This window comes from Lepidochelys olivacea, assembly GCF_965140295.1.
Source record: "Lepidochelys olivacea isolate rLepOli2 genome assembly, chromosome: 2".
In the NCBI taxonomy this organism is placed as follows: domain Eukaryota; kingdom Metazoa; phylum Chordata; order Testudines; family Cheloniidae; genus Lepidochelys; species Lepidochelys olivacea.
The window spans coordinates 64,040,209-64,067,029 of NC_140412.1; the positions used below are offsets into that span (position 1 = coordinate 64,040,209).

The window sequence follows — 26,821 nt, forward strand, 5'->3', positions numbered from 1 at the left end:
ATCCCCCCAAGCCCTACACGCCCTTTCCTGGGGAAGGCTTGATAAAAATCCTCACCAATTTGCATAGGTGAACACAGACTGAAACCCTTGGATCTTAAGAACAATGAAAAAGCAATCAGGTTCTTAAAAGAGAATTTTAATTAAAGAAAAAGTAAAAGAAAAACCTATGTAAAATCAGGAAGGGAAATACCTTACACAGTAGTCAGATTCAAAACATAGAGAATCCCTCTAGGGAAAACCTTAAGTTACAAAAAGACACAAAAACAGGAATATACATCCCATTCAGCACAACTTATTTTATCAGCCATTTAAACAAAACAGACTCTAACACATATCTAACTAGATTGCTTACTGACTCTGAGGAAGTGAGCTGTAGCTCACGAAAGCTTATGCTCTAATAAATTGGTTAGTCTCTAAGGTGCCACAAGTCCTCCTTTTCTTTTTGCGAATACAGACTAACACGGCTGCTACTCTGAAACCTGACTCTTTACAGGAGTTCTGACCTGCATTTCTGCTGTGGTCCCGGCAAAAGCATCACACACACACACACAGAGACCCTTTGTTTCCCCCCCGCCCCACAGAGATTTTAAAGTATCTTGTCTCCTCATTGGTCATTTTGGTCAGGTGCCAGCGAGGTTATCCTTGCTTCTTAACCCTTTACAGGTGAAAGGGTTTTGCCTCTGGCCAGGAGGGATTTTATAGTTCTGTATACAGAAAGGTGCTACCCTTCCCTTTATATTTATGACACGCCCCCCAATCACAGAGAGGTCGAAACACTGGCTGTGATTTCTTCCTGGACTCTAGGAGAAAACAGAGTTAATAAGACACATGCACCTCTAAATATACTAGCAAGTGTATAAAGACTAACAATATTTTCCACATCTCAAAGACGATTTTAACCAGTTGATTCTGGGAAACTTTCACGGGAGAGTGCATCAGCCACTTTGTTCTAAGCTCTTGAGATGTGTTGGATGTCAAAATCAAAATCTTGGAGAGCTAACCTCCACCGAATAAGATTTTGTTATTTCCTATGGCGGTATGAAGCCGCTGTAGCGCAGCATGGTCAGTTTGCAGGTGGAAACGCCGTCCCCAAACGTATGGGGGTAGCTTTTCCAGAGCGTAGACAATGACGTAACATTCTTTTTCACTGACTGACCAGTTGCTTTCCCTCTCAGACAGCTTCTTGCTGAGAAAAACTACAGGGTGGAATTCTTGATCCGGTCCTTCCTGCTTTAAAACTGCTCCCACACCACGCTTGGACACATCTGTGGTTACTAGGAACAGTTTGTCAAAGTCTGGGGCCCTTAGCACAGGGTCAGACATGAGTGTCGCTTTAAGCTGGTTAAAGGCCTTCTGACACTCTTCGGTCCACTGAACAGTATTTGACTGTTTCTTTTTGGTTAGGTCTGTCAGTGGGGCGGCGATTTGGCTGTATGCGGTACAAATCACCTGTAATATCCAGCCAAGCCTAAGAAGGATTGGACCTGTTTCTTTGACTTTGGGACAGGCCACTTTTGGACAGCATCCACTTTGGCCTGTAGGGGGTTAATAGTTCCTTGGCCCACCTGGTGTCCAAGGTAAGTTACTCTGTTTAGGCCTATTTGACACTTCTTAGCCTTAACAGTTAGTCCTGCCTCCCTTATGCGCTCAAAGACTTTTTGTAGATTTTCCAGGTGTTCTGCCCAGGAATCTGAAAATATGGCCACATCATCAAGGTAGGCGACTGCATATTCTCCTAATCCTGCTAGGAGACCATCTACAAGTCTTTGGAAGGTGGCAGGTGCATTCCGCAGCCAGAAGGGGACCCCATTAAATTCATACAGCCCGACATGTGTGGTGAAGGCTGACCTTTCCTTGGTGGATTCATCTAGCAATACCTGCCAGTACCACTTGGTTAAGTCCAAGGTAGAGATGAACTGGGCCTGTCCCAGTTTCTCTAATAGTTCGTCTGTGCATGGCATTGGATAGTTGTCTGGGTGAGTCACAGCATTTAGCTTACAGTAGTCCATGCAAAAACGTATCTCCCCATCTGGTTTGGGAACTAGAACCACTGGAGATGCCCATGCACTGCCAGAGGGGTGGATTACACCCATCTGTAGCATATCCTCGATCTCCCATTCTATAGCAGTTTTAGCTTGAGGAGACATCCAGTAAGGTTGGACTTTAATTGGGTGAGCATTACCTGTGTCAATGGAGTGGTATGCCTGTTCAGTCAGTCCTGGGGTGGCTGAGAACATTGGCGCGTAGTTAGTGCACAGCTCCTTGATCTGCTGTCGCTGTATACGCCCACGGGTCATGGAGAGGTTCACCTCTTCCACGCCACCATCACTTTTCCCGTCATAGTAGATGCCTTCAGGCCACTCAGCGTCATCTCCTCCCTGGGCTGTAAACTGACAAACCTTTAATTCTCTGGAATAAAAGGGCTTTAGAGAATTAATATGGTACACCTTAGGCTTTCGGTTGGAGGTGGGGAATGCTATGAGATAATTAACAGCTCCCAGGTGCTCTTGGACCATGAATGGCCCTTCCCACGATGCTTCCATTTTATGGGCCTGGAGCTCCTTTAAGACCATGACCTGGTCTCCTACTTTGAAGGAATGCTCTCTGGCATGTTTATCATACCAGGCTTTTTGCTCTTTTTGAGCATCCTGTAGGTTTTCTTTAGCAAGGGCTAAAGAGGTTCGGAGGGTGTTTTATAGGTTGGTTACAAAGTCCAGAATGTTAGTTCCTGGAGACGATGTAAACCCCTCCCATTGCTGCTTCACCAACTATAATGGTCCCTTAACCTCGTGGCCATATACAAGTTCAAATGGTGAAAACCCTAAACTGGGATGGGTACAGCTCTGTAGGCAAAGAGCAACTGCTGCAACACTAGGTCCCAATCATTGGAGTGCTCATTTACGAATTTACGTATCATGGCCCCCAAAGTTCCATTAAATTTCTCCACCCAGCCATTTGTTTGATGATGATAAGGGGTGGCAACCAAGTGATTCATCCCATGAGCTTCCCAAAGGCTTTCCATAGTTCCTGCCAGGAAATTAGTTCCTGCATCTGTGAGGATGTCGAAGGACCAACCTACCCTGGCAAAAATGTCTGCTAGTGCCTGGCACACACTTTTAGCCCTGGTGTTGCTTAGAGCTACTGCTTCCGGCCATCGGGTGGCAAAATCCATGAAAGTCAATATGTACTGCTTTCCTCTGGGTGTCTTTTTCAGAAAAGGACCCAGAATATCCACAGTTACTCACTGAAATGGAACCTCAATGATGGGGAGTGGCTGGAGAGGGGCTTTGACCTGATCTTGGGGTTTTCTCACTCTTTGGCATACCTAACAAGACTGGATATAGGTAGAAACATCCTTGCCCATTCCCTCCCAGTGGAATGACCTCCCCAAATGGTCTTTGGTCCTGTTCACCCCAGCATGGCCACTAGGATGATCATGGGCTAAGCTCAAGAGCTTTACCCGGTACTTAGTTGGAACTACCAACTGTCTCTGAGGATGCCAGTCTTCCTGGTGTCCACCAGAAAAAGTTTCCTTGTATAAAAGTCCCCTTTCTACAACAAACCTGGATCGATTAGAAGAGATGAGAGGCGGTGGGTTGCTCCGTGCCGCAGTCCAAGATCTCTGGAGGCTTTCATCTACTTCCTGTTCGGTCTGGAACTGTTCCCTTGATGCTGGAGACATCAGTTCCTCATTGGATTGTGGACCTAGGCTTGGTCCCTCTGGAAGCGATGTGGGGGATGGGGCTGTTTCCATTGACTGTGAACTGCTCTCCGCTGGTGCACTATGTTGGGGTTCAGGCTTTGGCTGAGCGTCTTGTGTAGGGTTATCAGCTGCTGCCAGTTCAGGTTCGGTGGGGCCCTCTGGTGTTGGGGTTGCAAGTACTGGATTCAGTGCTGGCAATGGGTCTGGTGCTGGTTGTTCCGCCGGTTCCAGTTCTGGGACTGGCTCTGTCTGGGTCTCTGGGACTGAATCCACTACTGCTGTTGCAAACGTTGGCATGGGGTCCGGTTCCATCACCTCTGACCGGGTCCTGGTAGAAGTTTCCGGAACAGAGCTAGGTGTGATGGCTTGCTTAGCCTGGCTGCGGGTGACCATTCCCATCCTCTTGGCTAGCTTCCATGATTGGCCAAGTCTTCTCCCAACAGCAAGGGGATGGGATAATCATCATAGACTGCAAAAGTCCACGTTCCTGACCAGCCCTTGTACTGGACAGGCAACTTGGCTGTAGGCAAATTGAAAGAGTTGGACTTTTGAAGGGTTGAATTATTACTTGGATCTCTAGGTCGATTAAATTGGGGTCCACTAAGAAGCATGGATATTCAACACTTGTGCTCCGGTGTCCCTCCACGCGGTGACCTTCTTCCCGCCAACACTCATAGTTTCCCTCCGCTCCAAGGGTATCTGGGAGGTATCTGGGCCTGAGGACCTCTAATGTGATTCCAGTGTAATGAACTGTAATCTGTTGGGGTTCTTGAGGCAGTTGGCCTTTACATGCCCCGGCTCATTACATTTAAAACATCGTCCAGCTGACGGGTCACTGGGGTGAGGCGGGTTGCTGGAGAACGGTGTGGCAGGACGATAAGGTGTCTGGAGTATTCCTTGGTGTGTAGTTGGGGCCTTGGGCTGCCCCCGGTAGTAGGGTGTGGTCTGAGGGTGTCCCTTCTGGTATCCGCCCCAATTACAACCAGGGTTGTTCCTCTCTCCTCCCTCCACCTGTTTTGTTCTGGCTTGCCCCACCTCTCTGGTGGTCTGGGACTGCTCGTATTGATCAGCATAAGAAGCAAGACTTTCTGCTGAGTCCATTTCCTTATCCCATAAACACCGTTTTATTTCCTCCTTGGACATATTCAGGAATTGCTTCTGAGCTATCAAATCACACATTCCTTCAAAGCTAGTGACACCCGTTCCTTTGACCCATTTATCTAACAGATCCTTCATTTGGTTTAGATAAGCCACATTACTTAATCCAGGTTACTTAAGGGTTCAAAATTTTACTCTGTACGTTTCAGATGTAATTTTGAAATTGCTTTAATACCAAATCCTCAAACTTATTATAGTCAGAAGCCTCATCAATAGGCATCTTATTGAATATGTCCAGAGCTCTTCAGTCAGTTTTGCAACCAATGTGGTCATCTTGTGACCTTCAGGCATTTTATAGAGAGTGCACAGTCTCTCAAAGGTGAGAAAATATTCAGCAATATCACTGGATTCATCATACTGTGGACATAGTCGCTCCCATTTGTGGATTGTTGGGGAAGGATGGTTAGGGTTATCCAGTAGATTCCATTCAGCCCTTGCCTTCTCCATCTCCAGTGCATGCTTCCTCTCTTTTTCCTTCTCCTCCATTTCTTTTTCCCTTGCCTCCATAGCTCTCCAGGTGGGTAGCCTCTTGGGATTTTTTCTGCCTCTTTCGCTGCCTCCAGTTCTCTCCTGTGGGCAGCCTCTTTGGTTTTTTCTGCCTTGGCTCTGTCATGTTTGCCTCTCTGTTTTTAACTAACTTTACACCTGAGAGTTAGAAATAAAACAAACAAACAAAACTTGGCTTGTCAAAAAAATAGGTTGTGTTGTAACCTGATACCTATGTTCTCTGATAGTTATTCTCAGCCTGTAATGAACACCTCTGTCTCCAGGCCAAAAACCCTATAGCTGCTCTTATCTAAAAAAACACCTCTTCAGGTCTGTGAAGAACTTGTGAATTTCCCTGCAGGAGGTTAACTACCCTGCCTTTAGGTAGAGAAACTCCAGCTCACAAAAGCAAGCTCTCTTTTATTATGCTTGTTGCTTTGTCCCCTTTTACAAAACCCTTTAAAATCTTTTAAAATCCTTCTGTGCTTCTGGTTAAAAAAAAAATCTCAAAATGATTTCAAATTAATCCCACCGCTCTGCCTCCATGTCAGGGTTCCTTCCCCACTCTGAACTCTAGGGTACAGATGTGGGGACCTGCATGAAAGACCCCCTAAGCTTATTATTACCAGCTTAGGTTAAAACTTTCCCAAGGTACAAACTTTTACCTTTTGTCCTTGGACCTTATGCTGCCACCACCAAGCATGTTAAATAAAGAACAGGGAAAGAGCCCACTTGGGGATGTCTTCTCCCCAAAATATCCCCCCAAGCCCTACACACCCTTTTCTGGGGAAGGCTTGATAAAAATCCTCACCAATTTGCATAGGTGAACACAGACCGAAACCCTTGGATCTTAAGAATAATGAAAAAGCAATCAGGTTCTTAAAAGAGAATTTTAATTAAAGAAAAAGTAAATGAAAAACCTCTATAAAATCAGGAAGGGAAATACCTTACACAGTAGTCAGATTCAAAACATAGAGAATCCCTCTAGGGAAAACCTTAAGTTACAAAAAGACACAAAAACAGGAATATACATCCCATTCAGCACAACTTATTTTATCAGCCATTTAAACAAAAGAGACTCTAACGCATATCTAACTAGATTGCTTACTAACTCTTTACAGGAGTTCTGACCTGCATTCCTGCTCTGGTCCTGGCAAAAGCATCACACACACACACACAGACCCTTTGTTCCCCTGCCCGCTCCAGCTTTGAAAGTTACTTGTCTCCTCATTGGTCATTTTGGTCAGGTGCCAGCGAGGTTATCCTTGCTTCTTAAGCCATTACAGGTGAAAGGGTTTTGCCTCTGGCCAGGAGGGATTTTATAGTTCTGTATACAGAAAGGTTGTTACCCTTCCCTTTATATTTATGACACACCATATAGTAGCCCATACATCAACAGGATGGGGAATAGAAATATAAAGGGTGGAAAGGGAACATTACAGATAAGAACATAAGAACGACCATATTGGGTCAGACCAAAGGTCCGTCTAGCCCAGTATCCTGTCTTCTGACAGTGGCCAATGCCAGGTGCCCCAGAGAGCATGAACAGAACAGGTAATCATCAAGTGATCCATTCCCTGTTGCTCATTCCCAGCTTCTGGCAAACAGAGGCTAGGGACACCATCCCTACCCATCCTGGCTAATAGCCATTGATGGCCCTATCATCCATGAATTCATCTAGTTCTTTTTTGAACACTGTTATAGTCTTGGATTTCACAACATCCTCTGGCAAAGAGTTCCACAGGCTGACTGTGGGTTGTGTGAAGAAACACTTCCTTTTGTTTGTTTTAAACCTGCTGCCTATTAATTTCATTTGGTGACCCCTAGTTCCTGTGTTATGAGAAGGAATAAACAACACTTCCTTATTTATTTTCTCAACACCAGTCATGATTTTATATACCTCAATCATATCCCCCCTTAGTCATCTCTTTTTCCAAGCTGAAAAGTCCCAGTCTTATTAATCTCTCCTCATACTGCAGCCATTCCATACCCCTAATCATTTTTGTTGCCCTTTTCTGAACCTTTCCCAATTCCAATATATCTTTTTTGCGATGGGGCAACTACATCTGCACGCAGTATTCAAGATGTGGGTGTACCATGGATTTATATAGAGACAATATGATATTTTCTGTCTTATTATCTATCCTGTTCTTAATGATTCCCAACATTGTGTTTGATTTTTTGACTAGCACTGCACACTGAGTTGATGTTTTCAGAGGACTATCCACAATGACTCCAAGATTTTTCTTCAGTAGTAACAGCTAATATAGACCCCATTGTTTTATATGTATAGTTGGGATTATGTTTTCCAAGTGCATTATGGGACCTGATTCTCTTCTCACATACCCCATAACAAATCAGGAATAACACCATTGAAGTCAATGTAGTCTCCAGTGCACGCAAGAGGAAAATCAGGTCCATTATGCGTCAAAATTATTTGCCCATCTCTGGGTTTTGAAGTGAATAGCCAACTAAAATGCTTTCAAAATGACATTCGCTGAAAATGCCCAACTGAACTAGTGCTTCAAATGATATTTTCTTGTGTTCTTTGAAGCACTTAGTCAACTAAATCATTCGAAATATATTACTATAGAGGCACTCAGCATCATCACTATAGCTAAGGGTCTATTAACAGATCCATTATGAACCTTGTGTTTGAGCGTTTTCCACAGTAACTCAGACATTTTAATTTGCTTTGGACTGATGTATGACATGGAAGTTCTCAGTCCATACATGTTTTTCCCCAAAAATGCATTTAAAACAATTTAGCTGTTTTTTAGTTGACAAATTAGCATCTTAAACCCATCAGAATTGTTTGATTCTTCTAGCTAAAAAGAAGGCTGGCTATCTATCTATCTGTAGACTGAACTTTTTGTGTTATTATACATAGATTATAGCAACAATAATAATAATTATGAATAATTAACACTTACTGGCCTGCAACTTCAAAAAAGACCTCTAATATTGCAGACATAGTTTTTCACCCATACTTAAATGAAGGTTCACTTATTTTCACACATAGCTGTACCCATTTCAAAGTTTAACAACATGGCCGTACCCACAAGTCAGGTGGTTAGGCATCCAAATGGGTGTAACTGTGGGCCCCAAAACTGTATCCACAATATTGAAGTTTAAGTTAACCAATAAAAACATAATTCCATAAAGCACTTCCCATCTTCAAAGCACTGTATACACATTAATTAATCTTTACCATGCTATGATTATGTCATTAAGTATAATAATTCCAGTTTTACAGATGGAGTGAGAGAGATAGTGACTTTCCCAAGGTCTGGCAATATAAGCCTGACCTTGCTCTATTGAAGTGAATGGCAAAAATCCCATCGTCAGATTCTCAAAGGTATTTAGGTGCCTAATTCCAATTGATTTCAAGAGGAGTTAGGTGCCTAAATACTTTTGAGGATCTGGGCCCCACGGAGTACCATGAGAGTAGGGTTCGGACCACAGTCAATGGGAAGACTGGAATTAGAACTCGAGTGCCTGGCTTCTAGTCTTATCAGTTCACTGGCCCATGTTGCCTCTCTGGATTCTTTAATTCATCAATTTATCCTTGCATGTTCCTTTCTTAAGAAAGTAATTATAGTGTCCTTAATATGCAGAGTTTCAGCATATTATTGCATTAACTGCATAAAGTCTTGACAAAAGGCTGACCTTGCAATTGCTCCAGGAAAAGTGAAAGAATGCTCTAGTCACACTGTAAATGGTCCTAAGATCTGTGTACATGATACAATAGCCAAGGTGACCTGTGACACTGGCATTTCCTCCCTGTTGATGTTTTTTTTCTTTTTCTTCCCTGTTTATTTTGTGCTCCCATTTAAAAACAAAAAGAATAAAACACATCATCTATTAAAATAAGTGATAAGAACAGGTCAACATTCTTCTCTCCACATGGTAGTTTTCTACTTTGATATTCTTCCTATCTGCATGGAGCTCCCATTGATGTCAAATGTGCTATTAAAAACTTTGCACCTTTGCATACATGAAAAATGAAGTGATGGTGACAATGTAGTAACTTCTTTGCTTTTGCTAGTTTAAGGTCAACATTCTCTTCTCAGATCCACATAGTAGCAAGTTTGGTAATCTGATTCTATTCTTATGGGAGCTCCTGGTATGAAATGTCACACTGTTTTAGAAACACCTGTATAACATAGCGATACACTGAGCTCAGTTGAGGCTGAAAGGGCTGCTTTATCTAAGAACTTTAATTCTTTTAGTCAATTTAAGTCAGACAATTAACTCTATCTCAGCATAATTCTTTGTATTTCTTTTACTAAATTGATTTGAAGCTTGTTAAAACCAAATGGCAAGATTCTAAATTTGGTGGCCAAAACCCACATTATATACCAAAATGGATATAACCTACTGGATGTCAGACAGTATGTCCTTCTGTACATATCTTGGCCTGTATAAACCAAATATTTATTACAAGCACAGCTGGTCGCACCATCTGTCATTAAAGTTGTGTGAACTTCCTTTTATAAAACCCCCAGTTTCAATTGCTTGTAACTATGTCAAACTTTAACCATTTGGGCTGAAATTTTCTAGGCCAGATGTCAGTTCTGTTTTTTTAATTTCAGCAATAAAGTTTCAGCCACAACAAAGAACCAGGCACAGGAAAAATATATTGTTTTGCCCATGTTAAAAAATTCTGGTGACCTTTCATTTGAGAAGTTCTAGTGCCACTAGACTTTGGTGCATGGACTTAAAATTCAGCAGAGTGGCCATTTTGTCACCCATGAAAACCAGCCTAAATTTGGCCTAGTAACAAGCCTTTGAAAAATCACAGTTCATACATGCTTAGTACAGACTTCTTAGATTTAAGAAGCTAAGTTCCTTGAATATTCTGTCCACACAGGGGTCCAGCTCAGGGCTGAACAGGACTTTCCATGTCTAGGTTGTTGCTAAGGTTGCCACCTCTGAGGCACAAAAAAAAACAAACCCAAAAAAACAGGACATCCAGGATGATTCTGAGCCCATATAGCTGGATATATGGCAGTGGGTAGTGAGCACCCTGAGAAGATTTCCCAGGACAGCTACCTCAAAGAAGAGATGATTCTGGTAAAACCTGGACCTCCTTGATGGGCTCATGGAGGAGGAAGCTGCTTGATTCAAATGAGAGGGGACAAGAGTTGGAACTGACGGGGGAGTAGTTTGGGACGAGAAGCCAGGAAGTGGGATTGGAGGCTGGCAGAAGTGGAGAGGGAAACTGGAACTGGGATTAGAGAGTGACTCTGCGACTGTCTAGGCAAGGAGACTGGGATTGGGATCCAGAGAGGGGAACAGGGAAGGACGTTGAGCCAGTAGATGGAGAGAGACTGAGATCTGATGGGCAGCCAAGAGAGATTGTTATTGGCTAGGCAAGGAGACTGAGAACCAGTGGAGCAGGGTGGAATGAAGTAATGGGGGAGAGGAGACAGACCTGAAAAGCAGCTGGGGTGCTGGGACACAACTGGGACTGGCCGTGAAAAGGAGCAGTGGGGGGAGAGGACACTGAAACTGGAGACTAGGGAGGGAGATTGGGCCTGGAAGCCAGTGGGAATGGGGAATGTAGGTGTGTGTGGAGGTGACCGGAGGCCATGCTAGGGGAGAGGGACTGATTTAGATGAGGAGCAGTGGTGGGAGGAACTGGCTATGTAAGGAGACTGAAGACAAGTAGCTGGGAATTTGGGGGGCAGAATTGAAACGATTGGGCAACAAGACTGGGACCGTGAGCGAGAGGAGATTGGGATTAGAAATTTGGGAGATTGGGATGACAAAACTGGCTAATGAAATGCCAATTGCCAGAACTCTGATCCTGGCATAACTCACGTGTCCAATGACTTCCCACTGAGTGCATCTCTAGCAAGAATGACACAGGGGAGGTATTTTCATCCCCCCCGAACCATGAGAGTTTAACTAGAGGTAAAGCATATTACCATATATATAAAAAGAAAAGGAGTACTTGTGGCACCTTAGAGACTAACCAATTTATAAGGTGCCACAAGTACTCCTTTTCTTTTTGCGAATAAAGACTAACACGGCTGTTACTCTGAAACCTACCATATATATGTGACCAAACACTTGTGAAATAGCCTTATCGAGGTCAGTGAAATCCTGTGCATGATATATTCGTGCTCCAGAATAGTTCATTTGGCTAAAATCCATAAAATTTGTGCTTTTTTCACAGCAGTGCTAAGGCTCTCTTCCCTTGGCCTTGCCCCTTTCTGAAGCACCCTTCAGCATGCCTTTTACAAAACAAGAGGGAACAAAAGTTGGTATATTTTGTGCCATGTCAGGATTTGGGTACATTCATCACTGATGCAGTTCCCAACACCTCAGTCTGAATGTAAGTATGTGCACAACATGACCTGGAATTTTGCTCAGTGTTTATAATGAGATATTGAGTGCCTAGAAGAGACTGCTAGAATATCACTTAACCAGAAACACTATTTTCCAGAAGCAAATTGTTGTTGTGGTATTAGGTTTAGGCGTCAGGGGGTCAGGATAACACTATTAAATATTTTTTAAATAAGTGAAGATTAACTTCAAATTATGGGGCCAAATTTTGCTCCGAATAAGTGTTTTTCCAGATTTATCCCAGTCTTACTGAGAACTGAATTTGTTCTCCCTGAAGTTATTCTGGATTTACACCAGTGTAATTGAGCAGAAGTTGGCCTATGTTGGCTGAAAACCTTAAACAATGAATTAGAAGTGATCACTCCTATTCTTTTACTCATACCATAAGGCATGGAGAAACAGTAAACTAGCTCTGGAGGACCAGAAGCATCTCTTTGAATGTTTTGTTTGCTTATACTTCTTTGCAGAGTTCTCAGAAATTCTCCTCTGATATAGCTATTAAATAAATAAAAGTTAAGGCAACACAGAATATAGTGAGACAGACTCATAACAGTTACACCAGTGTAAATCCAATATATGCTTCTACCGTCTCCAAAGCAGTTACTTGGGATGTACACTGATGTAGGTGAGATCAGACTATAACACTGCGTGCATGTGTGTGTGTGTGTGTGTATTACCTTTATGCAAAATTGTCCATTGTTGTTTATCAGCTCTTAGTATATGCCCAAAGTATTTATTTGATTGTGACCTTTAATATCATTTTTTTCAATTTGCTGTTTAGCAGCTGCCTTCAACATATTTCAAATAGTGCTATTTAATAGAGCCCATTATAATTCTCCAACCTCATCATAATCTATTTTTCTAACAGGGTCACCTTTAGCACATGATGAGATGAATGTATTTTATTAACATAAATTCTTTTTCTAAGGATGTCTAATTTGAGTAGAAAGCTGAAAGAAAAATTCTTTTTTTTTAATCTGTAAGAAATACTTTACAATCATACATAAGACTGAACAAAATTCAAAATGGGTTATTCTTGGATAAAAACAAACCATATTCTTCAAAATGTCTCCTTTCTTGAATAATATTTTGTAATCTTCCCATGACAACTGACTCTAAACAACATCTTATCTGTTGTGAGATATGCCATAAAACTGACAATGGTATAATATCTGTTTCTGCTGAAAAGGACATTTAAAATAGTATCCTACATAATTTAAATGTGCTCTATAGAAGATTCATTTTTTGAAAACAAGGCAACTCAGAGTTCCACTGCCGGAGCTTTCTGCTAATCTTCTTCTATTGTTTTGTTTACATAGATTTATGAAATCCCAACATAATTATATTTGTGTGTATGTAGCGCTGTAAACTACTTTGATATGAGGAGAAAGTAGTGTTTTTGCCTCTCATACACAAATGCATCAAACAGTTTATTCAATTTCAGCTCCATTTGTTTAATCTGTTAGCCAACAATAAGAATTAAAAAAAAAAAAAGCTGATCAACAGGACTTTTGTTTAGGCCAAACTCTAAAAATATAGATTTTTTTTTTTAATCTGGTAGAAGGTTTATTCCGGTCTGCTCTGACAGAAGGGTGATAGGTTTCTATCTCTTAGTCTAATTAATACCTTTAATCTTTTTTAATGGTTAAACAGTCTCCCTTTGGATGCAAGGCAGACTAGAGATAAAGACACATAAGGCTGGAGGTTAATCCCTGTATTTTATTTCTTAATTTCTGCCATTGGGATTCCCTTTCCATCGTTTGTGTTTACTTTTAAACACTCTTCAGATGCGGGGAGAAAGAGACAACAGAAAGTTTGATTAGGACTATCATTCAAGATTAGCCAGACATGAAACTTTCTGGACCTTAAAAAGAAATAATTGTTAGCTGAACAAATGGACTAATCTGATTCTACGTCCTTTTTTGATTATTATGTCTGACAAACAAACAAAAACAATACTTTTATGAGCATGGCTTTGCACAGGATAGTGCTGTGCCTAGAATTATTCTAAAATAAATAAATACATAAAAAGCATATGACACATAGCAACCCCCCTCTTCCAGCCCCCCCACACCCCACACACATATTTGAGTAGATCAAGAAATAGTACTGGATTAGGAAAGTACTATAAGTATTTTAGCTGGGTTATAGCCATGTGAGAGATTGGTCCTCCTCGGATACAGAATGTAATGCCAATTTTATGTTAGTTTAAATATGAAATTAAAAATGTCAGAAAACTTTAATGGCATTTTATATGGTGTGATAGTAGTTTTACAAATATTGGTGTTAGAAGAAGAGGTTTGATTTAAGGAAACTCTTGTCTGTTCCAAAATGCCCTATACAGAAATAAACAAATGTATGGGTTGAATAGAAACCCACTGAAGAGAATGGGAGTTTTGCCACTGACTGCAGTGGGGCCAAGATTTCACCCATTGTCTCTTCTGAAAGAATATAACCAAGCTATTATGTCTCAGTAGACATTAACAAATGTGCTGAAGGCTGACAAAGTCCCTTTAAAAGTTGTGAAAATGATCACACAAAGAATTTGGTGACAAAAATCACTTTTTCCAGACTTTTCCATTTTGAATGTTAAAGTGTTTAAGTGAACTGTAGACATATGAGTATTCTGTAAATAAGATTAGAAGCTCTGATGTAACCCCGTCAAACAGATTATAAGATTTAGGATTTGGGCTCAGACACATACATGTCCTCAATAGAAGACTTGAAAAAAAGTTTTGACAATGTTTTTATTTTTCTGTGCAATGTATGTATAGTTCACATTTCAAATACTGTCTTCCTCCATACAGAGGTGAATTGATGTTAAATTAACTTGGAAAAAAAATCTTCCCATTGTCAATGGAATTATTCTGGCAATAAGAGTTAAATTTTTTTTTTTTTTTTTTTGGTGTTTGGTAAAGTTTACTTTAAAAAGTTCTATTAAATGGACCATTCAATTCTTTTTGTGATCAGCTCATTTTATTTTCCTCCTATGGGACAATTCTCTCAGAGACACATGTAAAATATACAATGGAAAAATAGGGCAAACAGACTAGAAAACAAAATTCCCTTGTCTCCCAAAGATACAGCTGAGATATATTTATAGGGAAGAAACACCATGAAAGATTACAAATCCTGGTGCTTAAGGTTGCATTTTGCTGTAGAAATAACCATTTACTAACCAAAAAACAGGGACCGCACAGCACAGCCATACCCTGCAATTTTCAAAGAGACATGCAGTTCCACCAGGACAACTCCACAGCTGAGTGGAGACTTTGGCCCATAATATTCTTTTCTTAGTAAAGCTCACTTTTCCAATAGTATGGAATGATTAGATAATTAGAAAATATCTTCATAAGGGAAAAAGAGGAGGAGTAAGAGTATTCTTAGAGAAAAATGTAGGGATTAGTTCCATCTCTTCCTCTCCCTCAGAGTTTTAGGAGCCATAGTAAATATAGTCTTTGCCTACAGTAACCATACAATACAGAAGTACTCAAATAGTTAGAGCAGGATACTGGGAATCAGGAAATACTGAACTTCACTACTGACTTGTACATCCTTCTGTTTCTCTGTATGTAAAATTGGGATAAGTAATACATTCGTCTGAGGGGTGATCTGAGGTCTACTTAATTAAATAAAGACTTTGAAGTGCTTTGAGAGGTGTTGTGTAAGGGCTTAATCCCACAAAGTGTGGAGCAACTCTGGCCCCAGTCCAGCAAAGCACTTATGCATGTGCTCAACTTTAAACTCTTGAGTAGTCCTGCTGCAATCAGCTGACATTGCCTGGGAGCCATGGACTCCCCCACAGCCCACCAGGCTGGCTACCGAGGAGTCGGGTGAGTGAGCTGGCAGAAAACCAGATGGTCAATGGAACCCTGCGTGGGTTCCAGAGGCACTTTATTGAAATTTAACTGTCTCCATAAAACATTTAGCTTTCAACAAATTGGCAAATTCCAATGAAAAAGTGTTTGGAATTTCTCCAACCAGCTCTTCCTTAAAAATTCTACCCATGGAATTTAGTAAAACACTCAATAATGTCCTGGGAAATCTGACTATCATAGGGCCTGATTCAGTAATCTCAGTAAGGCTTAATGTGCAGTATTAGTTCATTGTTTGTTTGTGATCTGACTGTCTGTATCCACCTGTTGGTTTTTGTCCTGTACTTAGATTGAAACTCTACTGGGCTGAGACCATCTCTTTTTTCTGTGTTTGTACAGTGCCTAACACAATGGGGCCTTGATCCATGACTGGGGCCTCTAGGTGCTACAGAAATAAAAATAATTATTAATAATAAGTGGGCCTAAATGAGGGATTTAAAGGAGGAGAGCATATTGGCTTTATAGGCTACTTCATTAGCCGTGGAATTTGCATTACAAAAAGCCCAGTATAGTTTAGGGTTGCATAAACATGAATATCTATACGGCTCTGCCCCTGGAATTTTGCAGTTAGTTCTGAATTATTATCATTATCAGAAGGATATTAATAGGCTATTGTTTGAGAGATTGTTAGAAGAAAAGCAAGAAGAATAATTTGATGTTTTCTGACCGAATTGTCTCCTTAGTGTCTCTTTTATGGATTTTCCTGAGGAGGGATATCTTGATACATTGAGATCTATCTCCACACTTAAACGCAGTTTCTGTACACAGAATCATGCTCATGAACTATTATTTGACTTCTGCAACTGATTCTTTGCAAGAATGATTTGTAATTGTTTCTGTCTTAATAGAACATACATTTAAAAATGATTAGTGGGCTGGAGGGATAGGTTTACTTATGGCAAAAGAGCTAAAAATGTATAATTTTGCAACATGATGATATTAATCTACAATATTCAAAGGGTCAGCCCTCACCAGAAGTTATTTAATGGGTTAAAATTAAGAGTAATGGGCTGAAATTAGAAAGAGAAAATTTAGGCTGAATAGGAGGTAAAAATTCCTGACTTGTGGGTTGATTAGGCTTTGGAATAGTCTCCCAAGAGAAACGGCAGAAGACAAGAACTTGGTAAATTGAACATTGGACTGGAAAATTCCCAGTAGGAAAGAGTCCTGCCTTAGCAGGGGGAATAAACTAGGTGACCTGATAAGGCTTTTGAATCTCTCTCGTAGCGTTTGTATTAAAGGAAACATTGCTTCACTGGGCAGCTTTGGAACAATTGTCAATTCCCGTTTCCTGTTCTCCTAGGAACTAATGCAGCTTCTTAGGTCTGACTTCTCACCACAAAACCACAATTAGTATTTCTGATTTTAGATGCTTGTAAGTTAAGTGTCAGAAGTACACAAAAATGGCTTAATAGGTATCACTATACTAGATAGTGCAGTGCATTCATGCTGGACTCTGAACTAAATTAGCAAATTAAAAATCAAACATGTTAATGTACTTAATGAGGCATGAAGAACAGAAAGGACTACGAAAATGAGAGGTTGCTTGTAAATGCTTATGTAGATTGATTGGTGTAAACCACAAATATCTTGGCAAAACAAAATGAGATAGAGCATAACATTGTCATTCTTCAGAACATATCCACTGTTTATGCTGCTTTGTTCATCCATGAGGTATAGTTTTAATAAATTGATTTTGATACTGAAACAACTACGCTATAACACAGTATTTTTCTGAGATAATGATCACAGGGTGATCCAGTCTTAGATGAGATGTCCCAATTTTATAGGAATAGTCCTGATATTTTGGGGCTTTGTTTTATATAGGTGCCTATTACCCCCACCTCTTGTCCTGATTTTTCACACTTGTGATCTGGTCACCCTATCCAGTCTTAAACAGATAGCGGTCAATATACACCCATAAACTTCCCAGGTTTTCATCTCTTCTAACACAATGACTGTGTATTGAAAGCAGCTAATCTAGATAAGGCTGGAGAGAGAGAGGAAAACAAAACTGGTGTGCATCTCTCTTATGAGGAATATTGTCTTATTGCTATTTTTGCTCTATTTTGTCCTAATCCTAATGTATAAGTCACCCTATGCTGCAGTTGCATTTCGCATAAAAACGAATGTTAAACATATGAATTTTGGCCAGGAGGCCCTTTTGTGCTCTGATAAGCACCATTTATGATTTTATTCAGCTGAACTATGCTGTGGTTTCCCCCACAGCCTGGAAATACCTCAGAAGCCAAAAACACCATTTGTAACTCCATTTCCTTTTTAAAGGATTTAATTTGATAAATAGAACAATATAAAACAGCTTTGAGTGACAGCCTTCTCCTCCTCTCTCCAATCTAATTGTCAACTTCTTTATTGTGTAGGATATCAAAAATCTGGGTTGAATCTAACTTTGGGAATAACCTGCTTCTTATTAAGCCCAAATGACAACATCAGTTTCCAGGGATGGGGTTTTTATTTAAGTAATAACTTAAAGTAGATTTGACTTCGTAATCACAAAGGATATCATAGTATTTTCCAGGTATATGATCCTCAGTTTCCTTCAATTTATAATAACAACAATCCAGAATAAAAATAAAACACTTGCCCCAAGACATAACCACCCAGCCATGTAAGTATTTCCCATAAGTCTCCAATTTTCCTTCTGAAGACAGCCTCTTTCATTGGGGAGAGGATCCACCTGTTCTTGCTATTGAAAGAGGACCCACCTGATTAAGCTTCTTCCCACAATCAGATCAAGAAGAGGGAAGCAGTTGTGCCTGGTTAAGTCCAGATGTTTTTCCCCCTGCATGGGCTTTTGGTGATGTTAAAAGGAGATGGAGTGTCTCTGTCCCAAAACGGTAACCCCTTACATTCCCAAATGGCCTGTACACCCTTGATTTATGTAATAGTCCATTTATAAAATGTCCTCATCCTCAAAAGTGAAAACAATAAACAACCCATTAACAGTATAAAACCAAACTGACTTCCTCCAGCAAATAGCTCTATTTCCTCCCTATTATCCCCCTTCCTCATTCAGGGAACAACCTGAGTAAGCGTAGCACACACCCTGAAGGACAATAGGCTTGAGGTCTGATGGACCATCAGTGGCAGTGAGTGTTGGAATCAAAGACCAAAAAACACCTTGCATCAGGTACACAGGCTTGTAGAGACTTGCAAGGAGTATTTCAGCTAATAATCTCAACTGTCATGGCAGCAAACAGGGAGAGGGGCCATCTCTTAGGTGGCCAAGGTTCGAAGGTCCATCAATGGCTATTAGCCAGGATGGGCAGGAATGGTGTCCCTAGCCTCTGTTTGCGAGAAGCTGGGATTGGGTGACAGGGCATGAATCACCTGATGATAACCTGTCTGTTCATTCCCTTTGGGGCACCTGCCATTGGCCACTATCAGAGGACAGGATACTGAACTTGATGGACCTTTGGTCTGACCCAGTATGGCCATTCTTATGTTCTTATGAACCATTTAGGACTATATAGACCAAAACCAACAAATATGGGTGACATGATAAGCCATGTTCTAGACTAGCTGAAGAGCTGAAGTTTCTGAGTAGTCTTTGAGTGTTGCACCACATGGAGTGGATTATAAAATCCAGGTGGGAGCCACAAAAGCATGGACAAATACTCTATGGTCCACATTGGAAAGAAAAATGGCCATTATAATTGTCGAGCTATTATTCTAATGATGAAGCTGATCAGGAAGCATTTTTATAGCCCACTGATAGGAATACCTTTGCAAAATGTATATATTTACTTTGTGAATTAAGCAAAGAATGTGTAATTTCCTTCTTTCACCATTTCCTCATTAAGCCACAGTGCTGAACTGAATTATATTTGCTCTAAAACTTGATTGGTAATTTATTTCAAAATATAAGGAATGCATCTCTGTTTCATAGTTTAAATAGATTAAGCCTGCTAGTACACCAATTTTAACAGCGGAGTTTGGGTCAACCTTTCCTCTAAACACAGTGGGTCAGTTTGCTATATAGCCAGCATCTATGCCTTTTCAGTATTTGGACTACCGGAAGGCCAAATATAATATCTACTTTGTCAAGCAATGAGTAGTGCCCATCATTCTTGCTCAGAAATAACCTCCTCAGCTGCTTATCTTTTCATCTGCACATGTATTTTAAAAGTAGTGAAGTAAATACTAAAATTAAATAAAGTATATTAAAACTAGCAGCTGCATATATGCATGCTTAATTGGTGGCTGGACTGAAGAGATGAAAATAGAAGGAGGATTAATGAGATGGAGAGCATTGTGATCATTTGAACTCAAGGAAGGTACACAGATAATACACTGATGAGTGCCATATAAGTACCCGGGTAGGTAGATTGTGACTGAGTTACTGAGAAGCACTTTATTTTAAGTAAAATGAATATAATAATTAGTCTATGCTCTATAGTGGATACAATAATTATAGTACTTATACTACCATAGTGCTATATGAATATTAGCTATATGGTATATTGTAAAAATATATAATGACAAATTTTGCCCTCAGTGACATCCCATGCAATTCCACTGAGGTCTTGAGGGATGTGAGTGAAAATGGAATTTGTCCCCTAGAGAAGACTTGATTTTTTTAATTTTAGCTACGTGAATGCTTCAGTGAGGACAGAGACAGTCATCTTTGGATGAAAACTAGGTCACAACTTTATTAAATGTAATTCCAAATTATCTAAGCATGAAGCAGTCCTTACAGCTTTCAGTGTTTTAACAGACAAGACAAAAACATTTGTAAATGCTTTTAACAAGAATATAAGGCCCATGTGGTGTTACTAGGCTGAATTCTCCACCACGCCTCCAGGACCATGCACTCTGATGCAGGTGACAAATTCTCACACTCTGCACTCCTCACACCATATAATGTGCCTCCCCCGATCCTCCCCCCCATGGAACTATTAGGGTATATCTTCACTGCATTGTAAACCCAGGTTTGTGGGCATAGGCGATGCATAGGGGGGGAAGTGCAGGGTCAACTGCCCCCCCTCGGCACCAGATTTCTGCCTGGCCTGCTTGGGAGGAGAGAGAAGGGCTCTGTTCTTCTTCTGCTGCACTTGATCCTCGGCACACTCGGCCCCTGTCCCTGGCAGCTGGGCTCAGGCAGAGGGGCCGGACCAGCCACTTCTCACACTCTCCACTCAGGGTCACTGCTCTGTGCAGCGCGGCAGCTGCCTGAGAGAAAGCCTGGCTCGAGAGGCAGCAGCAGGCCACCCCTTGCCTGGGCCTGGCTGCCGGGGGACAGGGGCCAAGCAAGCCAGAATCCTCTCCCCCATCCCAGGCACATTTCTGGCTTGCTTGGCCCCTGTCCCCAGCAGCCGGGCCTGAGCAAGGGGTGGCCACCCCTGTCGACCCAGCCAGCCTCTGTCTCAGGCAGCCACCGTGCTGCACAGAGCTGCAACCCTGAGCAGCCAGCTTCAGCCGTATGAGAAATGGCTCTGTTCCGCTCCCCGCCCAGGCCCAGCTGCCAGGGAGAGCGGCCAGACCGGATGGGGGAGGTGGGGGAGAGATGCAGTGGGAGAAGGACAGAGCCTCCCTTGCAGGTAAGATGGGGCGGGGAGAGCATGGCAGCCCTGGTGGTAGGGTTACCAATGTTCTAATAGAAAAAACTGAACACCCTTGCCCCACCCCTGCCCCGCCCCTTCTCTGAGGCCCCACCCCTTCTCCAAAGGCCCATCCCCGCTCAAACCATCCCCCTTCCTCTGTTCCTGGCTCTCCCCAATCCTCACTCACTTCCTCATTTTCACCAGGCTTGGACAGGAGAATGTGGTGTGCGGTGTGTCAGGGTTCCAGGAGGGAGTTTGGGTGTGAGAGGGGGCTCAGGGCTGGCGTGGGGGGTTGGGGCACGGGAGGAGGCAAGGGGTGCAGGCTCCAGGCGGCACTTACCTCAGGCAGCTCCCAGGAAGCGGTGACATGTCCCTTTGGCTCCTAGGCTTAGGGGCCAGGGGGCTATGCGCACTACCCCCGCCCACAGGTGCCGCCCCCACAGCTCCCATTGACCGCAGTTCCAGCCAATGGGAGCTGTGGAGCCTGCGCTTGGCGCGGGAGCTGCGTGCGGAGCTCCCATAGTCACCCCTATCACTAGGAGCCAGAGGAACATACCAGCCACTTCCCGGGAACCGCGTGGAGCCAGTTAAGGAGCCTGCCAGCCCTGTGCCAACCAGACTTTTAACAGTCTGGGCAGCTGCCAAGGTCCCTTTTCGACCGGGTGTTCTGGTAAAAAAACAGACACCTGGCAATCCAATCTGGTGGGGGGGGGGTCGCTGGGCAGAGCAGACACATGGGGCAGTCAAGTTCCTCCCCTTTAGATTGTGCCCCCTCTCCCCAGAATGAGGAGGCACGAGTTGTCTATGTTTGTGGAACCCAGGTTTGTGGATACAGTGTTTCCACTTCCATGCTTGAGTGTCCACATAGTATTGTAAATATGGGTTTACAGCTGCTGGACCTGGGTCTCAGAGCCGTGCTAGCATGTCCATAGTGCACTACGCAGACCTTCTGACTCGGTTCTGCAGCTTGAGCTGGATTCATGCTTGAAAATGACAGGGCTTGGAACCAAGTCCCAGGAGGTCTGGGCTTTGACCCAGGCCCTTAGTTACGTCCTAGGACAGGGTCCTAAGTGCTTGCTGACCCAAGTCAAACTGATTTGTGTGTGTAAATGGAAGGGGTCTTTGGTTCAAACCTGAGTCAGAGTCTAGGCTTGATGCAATGTAGACATACCCATAGGTGCCAGGTAACTGTGTTTGTCTTTGACTCTCGGGAATCAAATGATAGCCTCTCTTTTTTAAATAAGAGTAGGAACCACTCGGCTCCCAGATGCCAGATCTAATTCACTCCTTAACGAACTGCAAGGGCTAACCCCAGAAGTCTTTCTTGAATGGATTGCGTTGTACAAAAGAAAAGTAATACAGAAAAACCAGGTTTTTCAGGCAGATAAAAACACATTCAATTTTTTATTATAAGAAAGGAAGGTGGCCTGAGTGGGAGTTCCATGCATAGAACAGCGAGGGGATTGGGCCCAAAGTGAATACATTTAATTCATTTTATACCTCTTATTTCATTTTACAAGTTGTTTTAATAAAATATATCTGATAATTATTTTTTTCGATAAGGGGAAAGTATTGACAATACTTGCCAACAAAGGACTGCTCCGAGCAAGCTGCAATATAGACGTACTTTTTCATCTCCGATGGCTAGCAGTCCCAGTTACAGAGAGGACAATTTTCAAGTGTCTAATCCACTTCGTAGCCTAAATTCCAAAGTTCTTAGGTTCCTAAGTATACTTAAGAGTTTAAGACTAATTTTCAAAAGCATCTAAGTCACCCAGGAGCTTTCGAAAATTTTACCCAGTATTGCTATATGTGGCCTGAATCTGCAAACCCTTATGCAGGGTGAGTAATTTCATGCATGTGTGTAGTCCTATTGAGTTCAATGTGTGTAGTACCAGAGTAGATACATTACAAAATTGCACTGGGAACTTTTCATTTAAGAACTTAATAGCCTTCTGTGGAAGTTCATTGTTTTTGTGATGTGTCTCAGTGAACAAAAATACTTTTTCTTTCTTTCTCCAATTATACATGGGTTTTTTTACTATACCCTTCCCCCCACACCCATGCTTATAATCATTGATATTGTGTGAATTTGTGAAGTAATAAGATTTTAATAAATAAGCAGAATCAATTTGTGGTGGTATGCTAGGAAGGATATTACCATGGCTATTGACTCATCAAAAAGCAGGATTCCCTGTTGCCATTCTATAATTCATAGTGAATGCTTCTTTATATTTTATATTTATTTCTATGGAACCAAATCAAATATGCTTATTTAAAGAAAACCAGAAATGGGTACTAGACATTTGCACCCAGAATTACTCTGTCAATTTCTCACCTTGCATTGATGTAACCCTCTTGCTGAAATGATTATAACTGGATAGTAGCATAGGTAACAAACCCGTTTATTCCTATTATCGGTATTCATGTTTTGATACCCAAAATGCAATTTGTAAAACAATTTGTACTAATAAGGTTCAGGGATGTTCCCAGTTTGTCTTGATGACTAGTAATAGATTATTAGTATAAAGTACCGTTATCCATCTTTAGTCTAAAAAGTACTTGAGTTGGCTGTTGTCTATAATATTAGAATAGTGACGGACATGTAGGGTAATACAGTCAAAAGGCAGGCACTGCCTTCAGGAGATATAGAGATGAAACTGAATATTTACAATTTGCACAGCATGTTATTTCTGATGTTTCTAATTTGAGAATGGGTTTATTTAGGAATAGGGTAGGGTGCAGTAATTTTTAATCATTCAGAACAGATGGAATAGTTAGCTACTTACTGTTGCATATCTTTATTTTCCATAGACTGGTTATTTTCCAGAACATTTTTCATAAGTTGCCAAGAACGAGGACTGGGAAACAATTATAATTGTTGCTAGAAGAATTTTTTTGTTTCTTGAAACTTTTATTATCAGTTAGAAATCTTATGATTGAAAATGTGAAGATTATTTGATTAATATTAAACTTCAAATTTCTATGTAATTTTGATTTAAAAAGATCACCTTGCTAGTGCACAAACTTATTTTCTATCTACCTATGTTCTCACATAAGCGTCTAATTGTCCTATTTGACTGCCTTCCAAGAATTCAAATATAGAAATGATAATGTCTGTTTCTTCATTTCCAGGCTGTAGGAAAATGAGCTTGATTAATTTAGAAGAGAGAGAAAGAGAACACAAGCATATGAATGAGTGTGTTATGTATGAAGAACTTCCTGGGGGAAAGCTAAATTCAAAGATTAGGTCTGAAAGCGGTGGGAACTCTGGCCATTCTTGTCTCTTGCAGGTGTGAATCCCACAGCCAAGGGCCAGCCCCCGTTAAAGTTCTGTCACCTGCACTCATCAGCCTCCTCCTATTGGTTGAGAGCTTCATTGCTGTAGTAGAAGGTCGCTCATGGAGGTTATGTTCACAGGTGAGAGAAGCTGTTCATGTTTCAAGTAAAGGAGCTGTGGAGCTGGGTGTCATCTGAGTATTACTGACATTTCACTCCACATCATTTCTCCATCTGTCTCACCAGCTTCATATAAACACTGAATAATATAATTGAGGGGATTGAGCCTTGCGGGACTCTGTAGGTGAGGACTTTGGAGGAGGAGGAAAATATATTCGTAACGATCCTCTGTACTTGGCCTTTGAGAAAATTAACCCTGCAGCTTTTTGGCGGTCCAACAGGAATATGTGGCAATCAGTGATACCACATGCTGCAGAGAGGTACAACATGATGAGTGTGGATACACACCTGTCTATAGGTAAGAGGAGCCCAACTGCCAGAGCACTAAGTGCTTGTTTCAGTATCATGCCCTGGCCTGAAACCTGACAGAAGGATCCAGGAGCCTGGCAGCTGAAAGATGACACTGGAGACCTCCCTGCCCCGGCCCCCCGCCCCGCTAGCTTCTCAATTAGTGTAATTAGAAAATGGAGGTTAGACAATAGCTAAATAAGATATGTAGCTGAATACATTAAAAGATCATGAGGTGTTCAGATACTGTGATAATGGGGATGTACAAGAACCTGAGATAAAATAGAAAGACATAGAGTGGTCAATAGTTTGTGAGGTAGATAATTTGCCTCAAAGCCTGACTACAGTGTTCAAGAGAATAGGGTCTCACTGCCAATCAGGACTGTTTTAGTTAATGAACTAATATTAACAAGCTTCACATAGTGTGTCTCTCACCATCTTTCTGTCGTATAGCATTCATTATAAAAGAATATGTGAAAATTTTAACAACAAAAACAGAATTTTAAATAAGGAGCAACACCATAAACATTCTAGAAAGTGTTGTGTTTTCCTTTTAGAACGTGCTGTTCAAAGCTCATCATACCTTGGGAGACTGTCTACCACACCCTTGCCTCTGATCTATCCCTTAAAATGAGGCCACTGCATTGATTAGAAAGAAGAGGCCACAAAATTACTTCACCAACAAAAACATTAGAAACATTATGCCATAGACATCTTGACTACGGACTAACACCATGTGTCAATCCTGCTTCTATTGATCAAAATGGGCAATGTTCCCCTCCCTATCTGAAGCCAAATCTTTCTCCATACAGCTAGGACTCTTCAGGATGAATATAAAAAGGAGATGACATCCTATTTTACTGCTTTACTAGGCAGAATTCAACCCTCAATGCATTCAACAATAAACTCTTTTAAACATGTACATGACTTGAATTTGCTTACTTCAATGACCACCATTCAAGCAGCTACCACTCAGAAGTTTGTTCAATGTACAGCCTTTCATCCAGCCACAGCCCCATATGTGGGGTGGGCAGCTCAGGTAGAGCACAAGTGTTCTAAGCCTGACTTTCATCCTTTCCTGGCTGGCTTCCATTCTCTCTTCTTTTGTCTTTTATGTTGTCAGTTTACTCCCTTGGCTCTTCCACTGCTGTTGGGAGATAATGAGCTACCAAGTGGCCCACTCATATCAAGGAAAGGGAAAGGGGACAAGCAGCTCCATTGTAGTCTCCTTCTTTGTAGTGAATTTATGATTTAATAATTTATTTTGTACCACTTGCCATGACCTCTGAGTTTACCTGCTTTAAAAACAATTAGGTACTAATGTCTGTATTGGTCAGCACTAATATAAACGCTCCTATCAACCACCCTAACCAACCAAAGGGAAAAGAACTCCAATATCCTTAGGCTAAAGGCAAGTTATTCTGTAGAACAAGTGACATATAAATAAATAGATTATATATAATAGTACTTATGATAGGTGCCAGACTTACAGCCCTGAAGACTGAAGTCCTCTGATTATCCATAGCAAAGATTCAGCATAAGCAACATCAGTGCAAGTTTACTCACACCATTACATCTACGTGCCTGAAGACTAATCAAGAGGGACCACTTTTAGGAGTATAGTTCATTGTCCATAAAGCAAGCTGCTAAAGGGAGAAAGAGGCTCCAAAAGCCTGAGCTAAGGTTTAAATTAATGAAGAGGAGGGGAGCAAGGGCCAATGAGCTCCCATCTTCCTCTGGTTGGCCAATGGGAGGTAGAGAGCCCTTGGAGGAAGAGGGCTCCATTCATTCCCCAGCATGCACTTCCTCCACCCCTTCTGGGGCTGCCTACCCCTCCTCAGGTCCAAAGAAGTTTGCCACCCAGGGAGCTGAATGGAAGGCATTTTAGGTCCCAGTCCTACAGTGCATTGTAGGATGAGCTTGTGCACCTTCAC

The 26,821-nt window shown here is 41.6% G+C and overlaps 1 long non-coding RNA gene across 1 annotated transcript in view; it reads left to right on the forward strand.

The window, feature by feature from the left end:
- LOC311516965 overlaps positions 1–24,561 on the forward strand; it is a 179,424-nt gene extending 154,863 nt beyond the window's left edge. Inside the window, exons 2-3 of the long non-coding RNA XR_014710542.1 lie at positions 11,532–11,690; positions 24,434–24,561. This is a non-coding gene — a long non-coding RNA (uncharacterized lncRNA). The remainder of the gene's footprint in view (positions 1–11,531; positions 11,691–24,433) is intronic.
- Positions 24,562–26,821: the final 2,260 nt, after the last annotated feature.